Genomic DNA, 15158 nt, shown 5'->3' on the forward strand with positions numbered 1-15158 from the left:
ATTTCCGTAATGCAAATGAATTGCCACCTGGAGCCTGGAACCTCAACTCTATTTAACACTATGGGGATGAATTGGAAAGATGACCGCACCCCAGGCCTCCTCACCTCACCTACATCAGTACCTACTCTATTAACACCCTTGTGGCTGAATGAGTTAAAATCCCCACAAGATCTAGTGGAACTCTTCTTCTTCTTCTTTCGGCTGCTCCCATTAGGGGTCGCCACAGCGGATCATCCGTCTCCATACCACCCTGTCCTCTACATCTGCCTCTTTCACACCAACTTCCTGCATGTCTTCCCTCACCACATCCATGAACCTCTCCTTGGCCTTCCTCTTTTCCACCTTCCTGGTGGCTCCATTCTCAGCATTCTCCTATTTATAACTCATGTCCCTTCTCTGCACATGTCCAAACCATCTCAAACAAGATCTAGTGGAACATCTTCCCAAAAGAATGGAGTTTATTATAATAGCAAATGATACTACATGTGGAATGTGATGCCCAAAAAAGCACATGTAAATCTTATGGTCAGGTGTCCAGAAACTTTTGTCAGTATAACCAAAGCAAGATAACAGCTAAAGACTCAAAGCAAAGGTAATGGAGAAAGGAACATTTGCACAGCACTCACTCTGTCGCCATTCTTATAAAAGGTTTTACAGATAACTGCTCCATTATAACTAATGGCAAGTGGTTCTTTACAAGGTCACTCCGGTTCCAAAGAATTGCCTACGTCCAAACTCCTAGCTCCAAATGTACCCATTTTTCTGTATAACAAATGTAAAAAAAAAATATTCAGCAAAAGTAGAGTTCAACCTTGCTGACTAATAAGAGGGGAAACCCAGGTAAGTCACATGAATCATAAAGAAACATGAGTTTAGAAGTTAAAAGTGATTAATGAATTCATTTGAAAATGAAGTCAGTAAAAGGTTTTTCTGTTGCACCGTGTTTGCACTCCGGTCTAACAGTCAACATTCAGCTTAATGAACGCCTTCCGACAGAATCGCACATGCTTCTGATCTGGATTTCTTGCCTCGGCGGGAAGATAAAATAATCCGAGTGCTTGCGTCATCATTTCTCTCGTCATTCTGTGGGAGAAAGAAACTGCTAAATCCACAATCCAGTGGAGATGAGTCACTTTCGATTTCGCTTCTATTTCTGCGTTTTTCTCATTCGGGAAAATGAGCTCACTTCACCTTACAGCTCGATTCATTTCCATTATTGCTATATGTGCATATCCTCCTGTTTGTTTTGTAAATTAGATGACCCCCCTCTCCCTCCTCTCGCCCCCTTCAGCCCACCCCCTCCTTGCCCTCAACTCGTGTCCTTCTTCCCTCAGTCTGGTTATTACATACCCTGAGTATGTCGCTTCCCTGGAAACCCATTTAGCAAGTGAAATATGGGCCAGCATGTTTGCTTATGTTGCCTCGTAGCGAAAACAATTTCAGGCTGTGAGATTGGTTTCCCTCAACGAGGACGTGCCAATTTCATTCAACAGCCCGGTGCTCTGCGTGAGGAGCCGGCGCACCTGATCCCATTTCTCGGAGGCCTTCATCAGAACTCTGATAACATGTGAAAATCCTGCACTATTAGTCCCATATCGAGGCGAATGTGTGATGCGGAGTCCTTTTTTCTATTGTGATACGATTTGTCGCACGAACGCTTACATTGTTAACCAAAACCAGCTGTGAACTCCAAAACTCCTAACAGCCCCTACAGGTCACTTCCAATTTAATGCCTACATAGTAACCTGCTGGTTAATTCATTAAAAATATATATTTTTTTGGTGTAGTATCGGAGGAATTTAAACTAATTAAAGAGACACTTTTTTTTCCCCTAGTAATTAATCTATAATTACTTTAACCTTGCTTTCTCAAGCAATTCCCTCCATCTCTTTACACTGCTAATGAAATAAGCTATAACCTTCTGAACATACACGCATCTCCTTATAAATATTGTACAGCCTACATCTTGCTTGCCCATTAAGCATTCGTGTGTTGCGTATTGATTAATGATTCGGACGTTCTTTAAAAAATAAAGAATATGTAAATGCAAGATCTAATGATCGGTTCTCCTTTGAGGATGTGGAAGGACTTCTATAGGAAGGGTTAATTAGGATTACTGGTGAGTGGGTTACAAATTAATGCACAAATACAATGCCCCTTAGCAGGCTTATGAACAGTGGAGAATGAGTTTTCGTTTTTTCCACTAGAAAGATCTCACCACTCATCCTCACTACATTCTACAGATGGATTTTTATGAGAATCCTGAGCAGCAGCATTATTGTATGGTTTGGGATTTGCACCATCTTACTGAGGACTGGTGGTAGCTCACTGGTGTAGCTGGTGGTCTTTGGCTCAGTAGGTCATAAGTTCAATTCTCAGCACTATCAACCTGCCAATGCTGGGCCAGCATAATCCTCAACTGCTCAGTTGTAAGTCTCTCTGGATATGGTTGTCCGACATATTCCATAAATGTAAATGTAGGACAGCTGAGAAGTCTTTATTCTTAGACATTTAGACTGTACAACATTCTGCAAATGTAGCGACATTATGGCTGATCACATACTGTATTTATTACTATAAGTGGTGTAAAGTATTTGAGTAAATTAACTGGTGGTCTAGTGGTTAGGATGCGGCACTCTCACCGCTGCGACCCGGGTTCGATCCCCGGTCAGGGAACCAACCCCAGCCACTCTTAGTGCCGGTCCCAAGCCTGGATAAATGGGGAGGGTTGCGTTAGGAAGGGCATCCAGCGTAAAAAACGTGCCAAATCAAACATGCGGATGATCCGCCGTGGCGACCCCTAACAGGAAAAGCTGAAAGAAAGTTACTCTACTAAAGTTATTGTTTATAGGACTGTGGTGAGACCTGCAATGTTGTATGGTTTAGACAGTGGCATTGAGTAAGAGACAAGAGGTGGAGCTGGAGGTAGCAGAGCTGAAGATGTTGAGGTTTTTGTTGGGAGTGACAACGATGGACAGGATTAGAAATTAGTTTATTAGAGGGCCAGCGCATGTAGGACGTTTTGGAGACAAGGTGAGGGAGGTGAGATTAAGATGGTTTGGACAAGTGCAGAGGAGGAACATGGGGTATATTAGTGGGAGAATGCTGAGAATGGAACCACCAGGAAGGAGGAAAAGAGGAAGACCAAGGAGGAGGTTTATGGATGTGGTGAAGGAAGACATGCAGGTAGTTGGTTTAAAAGAGGCAGATGTAGAGGACAGAGGGGTATGGAGACGGATGATCCGCTGTGGCGACTACTAATGGGAGAAGCCGAAAGAAGAAGAAGACTGAACTGGAGTAATTATTTTGGCTACTTTCTAGTTTTATGGTGTATTCAAGATATAAACAACTTTTACTCTCTGCTCAACTACATTTCTGATTCAATACATGTACTTTTTTCTCTGCTCTATTTTATGACCGTTTCCAATTACTGTCGATTTTGCAATCAGTGGGTCAGCCCCGAATATATGGTTTTCCTCCATCTAAAATTATTTACTTCAATTTTATTTGTCCACAAATACTTATGGTTCTACTTTGTCACATGATACTGTAATTGTATTATTAATTAAAGAGCCCTTTTTTGAAAGATTGCTTTATACATTGTCGTTTTTTCTTTGACCCACTTGTTTGCTTCATTTTGGCATGTCGAAGAGACCGTTGTGTCTCAATCTCAATGTTGTTAATGCAGAGACGAGGTGTACAATTTGATTTGTATTTTAGGAAATAAAAAAAAAAACCTCAAAAATTAACTGTTTTTGGCATGTCTTGGTGTTGAGGACTAGTGCGTCTTTGAGCCTACGATCAATAAGAGTTAAGTACTCCAGTACTGTTCAGTACTGTAATCAGACTTTTTACTAGAGTAAATCTTAGCTTTTAACTTGTAATTGAGTGACTTTTGCAGTAAGATATATATACTTTAACTCAAGCATGATTTTCACATACTCATTACTTTACATTTCCGGTCCTTTAATTGCGTTTATAATGTGTACGGGTCAGTGCTGAATTCTAAGTGTTATTGTGTTGTCTAGTTGCACTTGATGTTGTTTGCCCCTGTGCACTTTGTGTATAGGTCTGTTTTATTCTAGTTAGTTTTCTGTTATCATGCTCATTTTTCTGTTATTTCTTGTAGCACCTTAGTCCTTAAGGAACCTGGTTTTGTTTCACTGTGAACTCTAAATAGTTCAAATGGCATTAAAACACTTGTCTTGACCATAAAATGGCTATATAATAATTATAATACATATAAATGTTTTTATTTATTTCTATAGCAATAAGCTGAGCATAAGCACTGGAAGTGAAGAGTGGCAGGGTTTTTATATTAATATTACCCAAGAAAGAAATTACTTTTGACATGCTGTAGGGCAGGCAAAGATGAGCAATCTACAAAAAAAACATAATCTAGGGCAGATGAGAGTAGGTCAAGATGCAGAAAAAACAATAAAAAAACAATATTTAAAGGATTCCATTGTGAGCCTACTGTATCTGAACCAATTCACGTCTTAATACCATCATTATGACACCACAGCTATAAAACCATCAGTATTATAGAGGAACGCAGTAGAACAGAGCGCTGCATCAAAAACAGGAATTTCATACAGTGAGAATGAATGCCATAAAGCAAGAAAACCAATGAACACAATTCGACAAGTCTCCTTTCACTGTAGCCACAGCTGCACTGCACCACATACATAATCTCTAGCAGGAGCATCCATTTTAAACTTAGAAAACTATTCCAGGTTTTCCATGTATTTTTTTTCATTCATTGTGGTTTTCCCGGAGATTCGAAATAAAGACAAGTTGTGTGTTTTTGTGTAAATTCTACGGGGAAGAAACATCAAAATATAATTTAATACATATTCATGGACAAAATAATTTTAAAACGTAAGTAAGTACTGTATATCTGAAGGCCTTGCTGGCCCTGATGGCCGACCACTTAAAATGCTTATTAATATATCAATACAAAGTGTATACTTCACATAGTGAGTGTGAACACAAGGTCCTTATAGTCTGAAGTGTTTCTAATCAAAGCAGGATGTAGTCTCATTGTTTGCAAGCTCCTAGAGTAGTCGTTAACACCACTTCCATTGTGGATAAAAATTTGCAAATTTGGTATAATCTTCTATATAATCATCTAATATTTTGAATTAGCAGGTTTATTAAGCATTACGAGCCTGCTGAAAAATGCAGAAAGACAAAATGAGATGAAATCACCTAAGATAATTCAACTGTTTATTCAAACCTTTAATAATTTTATTCAGTTTGTAAAATCGTCCATTTGGAATAAAAAAAAAAAAAAAAAAAAAAGGCTCATCCCTGGTAGGTAGTTTTGTCTCCCCATTTCCTCTAGCGCTGTAAAAGCAGTTCTACCTTCCGAACTGAGCTGGCAGTAGCTTATCTGTTCAGCTTACATGCTCAGGAAAGCTTCCATTATCAGAACGAGCCCTAAGCCTCCTTTGCTCCTCGCTGTAAGATCGTCTTTCAACAGATGATAAGCGCATCAATGCTCCATCGCCACGGGAACTGTAGCAATTAACACGCTAATCGGCTAGCCTTTGTCACTTCGCTGCAGCGCCACGACCCCGTCTCAAATCGAGGCACTCCAGAAGAGCTGCAAGTCGTGTGGCTCGTAGCGGCAATTAGAATGAGGCCCACCATGAGACAAAATGCCTTGATGCAACAAAAACAGAATATGGCGCACTTCCTAGCAAGAATGCGTCATGTAGAACGCAATTAGAAACATATGGAGTCATAGGAAACTTTGCGGGCTCTTCCAAGATGATTAGTAATTAGGTTTAAGATGATCATCCACATCTGGTCTTGTTCCGGTTGACCGCAATGTCTTTGAAACTGTGAATGATGAGAACGTTCTGATACATGCAATGTATCCCAAACGCTCCTGAATCTTATCTGATGGACATTTTAATGCTGGTTTGGGAAGAGCTGCATCGTAATGAAATGAATTGCAGGGTTGCACAGGAATCCGTTTTATGACCTTTGTTGTTCTGAGTCAGGATTATGGCCATGGACTACGATCTCATCAACTCATGCATGCTCACGTCTCATATCACGTGATGAAAACACATTTTCGGCTCATTAGCACTTGCAATAAGAACGACCTTGAACATCCTGTTTGGTTGTTGTTGTCTTTTGTGGTCCTGCATTATTCAGGTTATGTTTTTCTTGTTTATAAAACCCAATTCCAAAAGAAAGTTGGAACACAAAAAACAGACTGAAATTATTTACACATTTTTTAAACCGTTATTTAATTCACTATTGAGGTCCCCTGGTGGTCTAGTGGTTCGGATGCGGCGCTCTCACCGCTGCAGCCTGGGTTCGATCCCCGGTCAGGGAACCAACCCCAGCCACTCTTATATGATCCTCTGTGGCGACCTCTAATGGGAGAAGCCGAAAGAAAGGTTATTTAATTCACTATCGAACATACAATACGAAATAGGACCATTTTGAATTTGATAACTACAGCTTGTTTTAAAAAAATGGGTGGGGCAACAAAAGTCTGAAAAAAGTAAGTGTTATTAAAATGAAGCATGTGGAAAAACCTTTTGCAACTAATGAGGTTAATTGACAGCAGGTCAGTAAGATGACTGGGTATAAATAGTGTATCATAGGATGGCAGAGTGTCGCAGAAGTAAAGATGGCAGAGCTTCAGCAATCTGTAAAAGATTGTGTCTACAAGTTATTACAAGTTACAAGGAACAATTTCAGAAAAATGTTCCCCAACATTAAAATGCAAAACATTTGAATATATCATAATTTCCAGGACATAATATCATCAAAAGTTTCAAAGAATTTGGAGAAATCGGTATGCACGGGACAATATTGAGGGTCCGTCATTTTCAGGCCCCTGCTGCGTTTAAAACAGTTGGGATTCTTTAATGGAAATCACTGCATGGGCTCATTAACACCTCCCGAATTCAGTGCCATGTGATCCACAAATGCAGGTTAAATCTCTATCATGCACAGAAGAAGTCATGCGTGAACATGATCCAGAAACGCATTCTTCCACATTTTCACATTTTCCACTTTGTATATTTTACATGAGCGTTGGCACAAAGAGGATGAATCATGGCCCGGAGATTTCTGGATCATGTTCACGCATGCCATTTAAACAGCATTTATGGACGAATAACACGGCAAACTGTATTCACAGACTTACTTTTTGTATTTAAAAAAATTTCCTCAGTTGAAACATTTGATATATTTTCTATGTTCTACTGTGAATATAAATACGGGTTTATGAGATTTTCAAATCATTGTATTATTTTTTATTTACATTTTACACAGTGTCTTAACATTTGGCATTGGAGTTGTAATAAGAATGGCTTTTAGCATCATTTTTTGGTTGTTGTTATCTTTTGTGGTATTCAGTACTTAGGTTATGGTTTTCTTATTCATGTTTATAATAATATACATATAATTTTTTTTTTCGTTACATGTGTCCTTTATAATTTTGTAGATTGGTGAATTTATTACATTGGCATTCTTATATATAAATGGCTTTTAAGATTTATTTTCATCATAATAGATCTCTGATCATGGATGGCTCATCGGTTAAAGCATAATCCCAGAAAAATACTAGACTGCTGTTCATGCTAGGTGATTTATCTTCACGACAAGATCCCTGATCTCACATTCGTTCACTGCACCTAACCTTGAGGTAACCATGACCAACAGACCATTCTTTTCTCGACATGGTCATGCTGATTTCCCCTTCAGAACATCAAGAGAATCCTTTTATTTCTCTCCACACAAGGCTTTCCTGTGCTTGCTCAGTCCCTCGTCATTTCAAGTGCATCTTGGAGATCCAAAACAGCAGCTTCCAAAAAAAAAAAAATGTAAAAAATCTTCCCACACCACCCCACTGCTACGCTCTCTCTACAGGCTTCCTGTCAGATCTAATCACACGGATTTAATCAATTATGAAATTTAAAACTCTGACACTTGCCTGCAATGCCAAAAAAAAGGAACAGCTAACAGCTCTAACTCATGACACTTGTTTTACCCTGAAATGCTCCTGGTGCTACCATCTCTCAGCGAACAACAAAGACATACTTTAATCTCTAACAGTCTTGAAACCATGTCCAATAACTTACATCTTTCAGAAATACATAAATTAGCACTTTCCTATTTAAAAACGTTTTCCCAGTTCACTTCACTTCAGTCTCTCATCTACCCATGATTATTGTTTTGTCTATCTTTGCTGTTCGTTTTGTCTATGCTCAGTTTGTTTTCCTCATTCCTGTTTTGACTCCTTTTTTTTTTTTTACATTTGACCATCAATAATATCTGCACTTGCAACCCTTTCTTAGTTCCTTATATTACATGACACTGTTTCTATAGTATCAGCTCAATGACAGGAATTTGTGTAATGAATTTGATACATATGGAAAAAATTGCTCCAAAAAATCTTTCTGTCAGGATATATTTCATTTAGAAAGGGAGTCTCTTGTGTCAGCACTTAGTCCAAGCCAAAGGAAAATCCGTAACTATTCAAAAGAGTTTTGGAAAGTTGCTTTAATTTTTTATTATTATTATTATTATTATATATATATATATATATATATATAAGCCTATTTCCACCACATAAAAAAAAAGGAAAGTTGCCTAATTGCCTAACTTTTTTTTCTCACAATTCCGACTTTATTTCTCACAATTCCAAATATATTTCTCACAATTCCGACTTTAATTCTCGCAATTCCGACTTTATTGGTCACAATTCTGACGTTATTTCTTGCGCTTCCGATTTTCTCTTGCAATTGTGCCTTTATTTCCCCACATTTCTGCATTTATTTATTGCAATTCCCACTTTACTTTCGCAATTCTGACTTTTTTCGTCTTACATTTCCGACTTTATTTCTCGAAATTACGACTTTATTTTTTGCAGTTCTGCCTTTTTTTACTCACACTTCTGACTTAATTTTTTGCAATTCTTTCTTTTTCTCGCAATTCCAATTTTATTTTTTGTGATTCCGACTCCATCACTTGCAATTCAGAACTCAATAAATTAGGTAGGATTTTTTTTTCTGTGGCTGAAACTTCTTGTGGTTCCTTGGTAACAAGAAAAAAATAATAATAAAAGAAGATGCAAAGAGGCATGATATGTTTATTAATAAACATAGTTTTATGTTTTACATTTTTTTTTAAACTTCTTCTTCTTCTTCTTTCGGCTGCTCCCATTAGGGGTCGCCACAGCAGATCATCCGTCTCCATACCACCCTGTCCTCTAAATCTGCCTCTTTCACACCAACTACCTGCATGTCTTTCCTCACCACATCCATGAACCTCCTCTTTGGCCTTCCTCTTTTCCTCCTACCTGGTGGCTCCATCCTCAGCTTTCTTCTACCAGTATAATTCATGCCCCTTCTCTGCAAACATCCAAACCATCTCAATCTCGTTTCCCTCACCTTGTCACCAAAACATCTTATATGCGCTGTCCCTCTAATAAACTCATTTCTAATCTTGTCTATCCTCGTCACTCCCAACAAAAACCTTAACATCTTCAGCTCTGCTACCTCCAGCTCCACCTCCTGTCTTCTACTCAATGCCACTGTCTTTTTTTTTTTATATAAAGCTAAATCAGGATGATTGTGACAGAGTGGGCGTGGCCGACTCAGTGTTTGTGAATGTAAGGCGGAGCCTGTGGGATTGAGTGGGAAGGATCACACACCTGTAGCCTATTTATTTAATGACCTAGAGCTAGTGTTCTCAGTCGCAATGAGATGAGGGAGTGGATAAAAAGGGGAGAGGAAGAACTGCTCTCTTGAGAGAAAAAGACAAAGAAATTAGAGAAGTGAAAGTGTGTTGCAGACTGCTGCTGAATGAAGCCCAGGGTAAACCCTTTTTTTCAGCAGGCTCTCCACACTGATATAAAAGAAAATTCTTGAAAAAAAGTTTGCTTTAAGTGTTATTAAAAAAATACATTGTATGGTTAAACCTTTGTGGACACCCAACCAGTGTTTGAAGTAAGGGGGGCAGGGGGTGTTCTGGACCTCCTGTAAGCATTAAGCCCCATCATACAAAGAAAAAATAAAGAAAATATTTTGGTGGTCCCCTGGTACACAATAATAAAAAAGGAATTTAGTAAATAAAAAGTGGGTAAAATGTCTTGTTCATTATTTAATGCTTCTAAAAGGGTTGGGGTGATGGGAGAGTGAGGGAAGGGTGGGGGTTTTGTGTGGGTCTATTGTGTGGGTCTATAGGGGCCCCCAAGAGTTTTAACACAGCTTGAACACTGCAACCAACCATAAGATTTTGTTCTTTTTGAACAACTCTTCTGGGAAGATGTGAAGGTTAGTGCTCATTCAGATACAAGAGAATTCGCTACTCCTATAAGGTGAGGAGGTCTAGAGATGCAGCCAGCCTTTTAATTCATCCCAATGGTGTTCATTAGGGTTGAAGGCAGAGCTCTGGAGCAGGAGATCCTCCACTCCTACCCATGTAAGCTATATCTTTATGGAGTTTGCTTGGGTCCAATTCTGGAAACAAATTTCTAGTTCAAGTACAGGGAACGTTTCATGCTACCACATCGAAAGACGTCTTTTACAAATGCTTGCCTTCGTTTGTTGTACGAGTTTGAGGAAGAACCATAAATGGCTGGAAAAATCACGTCCCAATACTTTTGTTCATATAGTGTACCAGTATTTGAGTTTAAATGGAAGATTGTTGTTTTTTTTTAAGATGGAACTCGGATATAGCTAAAACGAGCAATTTTGCTTACAGAAGGAGAAGGAATATCAAATATATATTTTAAGCCGAATTGTTTTGCATCAGTCACAAGCCACACGCTAAGCTACGCTGTGATGTTCTGCGTATTTCACTCGGAATCCGGCATGAGTCATTTTTCTAATTTGCATCGCCATTATTCATCACGGCGACGCGCAGAATTTCTTCGAATTCTCCGAAATGCACCCCTCATTTGCGGCTCCTTCCCATCAGTGAGAGCCAGCTCGGACTCAGCGCTTTCATTAGCGAGCACATCAGTGAGGCGTGATGAATAAATGTGCTGGGGTAAAGTGCCATTACTACGGGCGGAGGAGGAACGGTGCATTATGGAAACTGGCAGTGGGCCTGGATCATGAAAATGAGAGAAAGAGAGAAAGAATTGGAGGGCAAAATGGGAGAGACTTTAGAGAGACTTTAGAGAGACATTAAAAGAGACAAAGACAGTTGAAGCAAGGTAGAGAGCGAAAGAAGGACAGAGACAAAGCAACCGACAGAGACCCAGAAAGATACAGAAAATAAAGTCACAGATAGACCAAAAGATGTATTTAGAGAGAAAGAGAAAAACTTAAGTGTTCTAAACCTAGGATCCAGAGCAGAAGTGACTAAGACTTTGTTTGGATATCCAGGTTGAAACACAGATAGTAAATTTCATCTTGATGCAATCTGTTCCTTCACATGAGCCTTGTATGATTTGAGTGGTGCAGTCTCAAAGCTGAACTCTGTATGGACATCTTAAGGCTTTGCGCAAGCTGTGAAGGGCAGAGGCGGTAACAGGTTGTTGCTCACTCAGTAACATCTATAGCTCCATCGAATTGCTCAAGGGCCTGAATTAACTACTCAATCAGGTTCCACTGTTTAGGCCTAAGATCCAAGGTAGTGATGTTTTCCTCTCGGAGTCACGGTCTGAAATGACAGCAGTCACCGGCCATCTTTGTTCCAGCGGCAGCATGCGAGAAGTCCTGTTCGACCGAGTATTTAAATTTTGCACCAGCATGTGTTGCCCATTTTGCACAACCAATTTCAGGGTGTGACCTGCACAGATGCCCATCCATGCTTTTCTGCTAAAATCTTCCTGTTGTCAGGCTGTGGGGACTCCATTTCTTAATAGTCCCCCCAAAAAAGTGACACATCACTCCCAGATACGCCACGGTAGCAACACTCGCCCAAATGTCTGTTAAGTGCAATGCTGTCAGTCCCCATAAGGGGTTTCTTCAAATTGCCTTTTATTTCTGTTTTTGCAGTTTTGTGAAGAAAGCATGTACCTGGGACTGAAAGTGGAACTCCTTCTCTGAAAGCCCTCATCCTCCACCATGGACAATGTGCGCATGTCTGTGACGATCATGTTCAAAATGCTGTCTGTAAACTCAGTTGCTAGGTCAGTAAAACAGCAACTACTTCTTTCGGCTGCTCCCGTTAGGGGACGCAACAGTGGATCATCCGTCTCCATACTACTCTGTCCTCTACCTCTGCCTCTTTCAAACCCTCATGTATTCCTTCACCACATCCATAAACCTCCTCCTTAGCCTTCCTCTATTCCTCCTTCCTGGAGGCTCCATCCTCAGCATTCTTCTACCATCAAAGCTGCCCATACAACTCTGTGATTTAAATAAAAAATTATGTTATTAACAAGACTCCAGACTACTAAACTCTTAGCACAACCCCATTCTTTTCGCTCAATGCAAATTTTCCAATCACATTGTTGCAAAAGTCTAAGCACAAATCATTTAGCATATTTTGTTCATCAGGAAAAGACTGGCCTTTACAAGACCACAACCTAATTACAAACTCGCTCACATTTTATCTGTTTAAACTCAATTGGCAAAACACTAAAATCATGTCTTTGAGCATAAAGGATGCCTCAGGTTACCTCTACTGTGTTTTGAAAAAAAAAAAATGGAGTAGCATGAAGAACAGATCGTTTTAAACAGTGTCTTGGAACTTAGCAAGTTCCTGAGACTGTGTAATGTATATGCATTTACTATATTTTGCTTTCTGTGGTATTTTATGTGCATCACTGTGAGAGGAGTAGGTGTGTCTGTGTTTAAGAGCAAGAGTGTGACTATTAACATGAATGATGCTTAGGCTTTTCGCAAAAATTTGCTAACTTAGCTAATCATAACTAGCCACCGTATTGATTCAAAATAGTCACAATTATTTACAGCCTTAATTTCAACTAGCAATCATGTAAAATTAGGCTAAATGTGAACGCTAACGTGGACTAGTGTTAGTGTTGTGTTATGCCAGTTCAATCTTGCAGTAAACACACTCTACTGTGTTTTCTTTGTGTTTCAGTTGGAAATAATCCCAAACTTTTGAAACTTTCTGGTGTTTTTTATTGGGCCTGGATATTCTCCTTGCCCCTCGCAGTTTTCTCCTCGTTCCTCCATTTCTTTTTTATCAGTGTTTTAATAATGGTTCGTGTGGAATAATTGTTTGTTGGGATACACATTGTAGTTAAATGGACAAGATGATTTTTCGTAATCGAAAACTAGGAATCGTTTCAACTTGTGCATGATGATCTTCAGAGAACAATCTACATGATCTCACTCTTGCACACACCTGACTCCCCAGATTTGGCTCCTGCGGACTTCGCCCTCTTCTTGAAAATAGCTCAAAAATTGCCTTTTTGACACCATTGTGTCCACTGTTTTGAAGGTGATAGAGTGTAAACGTAGATAGATAGAAAAACTTGTAATCAAATTTATTCTCAACTTTTTGATACCACCTCGTATAGGCAGGCAAACAGAAAGAAAGAGACAGACGGAATGAAAGACAGGGAGACAGAGTGAGAGACAGGTGGGGCAGCTGTTGGAAACATTCTAGCGTTTAATCATTAGAGCTGCGAGTGACCTTCTCTGACTTCTGTTAGGAAATGGATTGAAGTGAAAGTGCACCAGCAGATTAAACACTTCACTCCCTGCAATTTCCGAACTATTTTTCACCCGAACGCCGCGGGAAGCATGCCGCCACATGCCAGCTCCCATAATGCGCTTTTCACGGACAATAGCACTTTATGTACTATGATTAGCACCAGCTCTTTATACACTCTTTATAGAACAGAGCGTGTGGTCTAGAGGGCGTGACATGCTTGGGTCCTCGCTATTCACTTTAAGATGCATAATGAGTTCTTGGAAATCTTACAGTATTTTTGGGCTGAATGCTTAGAAAAGTACCCCTTAGTCTACCCACCCCCTCATCCTTGATTACAGGCTATTTGCTAATTGGACGTTTAACATTTGCATGTTAACACTTATCATAACCGGACCTCTTATTAAAAGGCTTGACATTTTTTTTTAAGAAGTGCCCTTCTTAACTCATGCCCTACATTTAGTGGATAAGTGTGGCTGTGATTAGCTAGGGTGCACACATAGGGCACTTTGGTCCAGAGATCATAATAATGTCGAATAGCTTCCCGCATTAACACTAAACGCACTGCTTCATGGCTAAATAGACTTCATCAATGAGGACGAGAAGAGTTCAAGGGGTCTTCTATATTATCCACAAAGGGCAAGTATGCTTGCTTCAGGCATCATCAGTTCACCTTAGTCTCTTATTAACTATTAAAAACGCCTCCTTGTGTAAAACATCTCTATTTTCACACAGACCTTCTTTCTTTGAATATGATAACCACATTTCTTTGTGGTGGTTCTATTTTCAGACTTGTTGAATAAATTCCGAGCCTGAGAAAGTGTTTTTCTGTACAGCCTATAGCATTTGCCTAACTATGAGAATGCCTCTGCCAATTCGGCATGGCCTGCTATAGAGCTCTAAAGGATGATTTGGATTGCTGACTGTACCCCAGGCCTCCACGACCTACATTAGTGCACACATAGGACACTTTGTTTTAGAGTTCATATTAACGTTGACTAGCTTTCTGCATTAGCACTAAGCACCCTGTAGTCTGCTTTATGGCCAAATAGGCTTAAACAATAAGGGCAAGATGAGTTTAAGGGTTTTCTATATTATCCACAAAGGGCAAGTATGCTTGCTTCAGGCATCATTGGTTCTTCTTAGTCTCTTATCAACTTTCAAGTGTGGCTTCAATATGGACTTGCAGCCAAACCGGTACTTTGCGGATAAAATGGCTGACTCCTGGTGTATAATAACTTCCAATTTCACTCAAACCGTTCTTTTACCATGCTAACATATACCTTTGTTCAATTTTCAGACTTAACGAATAAATTTTCCAGACTGGAGAATGTGTTTTTAGTGTAGCTTATATAAGTTGGGTGGAAGTGGCCCTTGAAAGTGTCTGTGCCTCCATACAAAGGCACAGACACTGCTATAGATCTTTGACTTCAACCCTTGGGATGATTACGGATCCTGACTGCACCCCAGGCCTCCTAATCCTACATCAGTAGGGCACTTTGGTCAAGAGTTCATAGTAACGTTGAATATCTTCCTGCATTAGTACGTTT

General features: G+C 39.6%; 1 long non-coding RNA gene across 1 annotated transcript; it reads left to right on the top strand.

Annotated features, from left to right (window-relative positions):
• Positions 1-9757: 9757 nt before the first annotated feature.
• On the top strand, positions 9758-12058 carry LOC124378277. The gene is made up of 2 exons (XR_006924193.1): positions 9758-9848; positions 11982-12058. It is a non-coding gene; the product is annotated as an uncharacterized LOC124378277 (long non-coding RNA).
• The last annotated feature ends 3100 nt before the right edge of the window (positions 12059-15158 follow it).

Source organism: Silurus meridionalis, chromosome 24, assembly GCF_014805685.1.
Source record: "Silurus meridionalis isolate SWU-2019-XX chromosome 24, ASM1480568v1, whole genome shotgun sequence".
NCBI lineage: Eukaryota > Metazoa > Chordata > Actinopteri > Siluriformes > Siluridae > Silurus > Silurus meridionalis.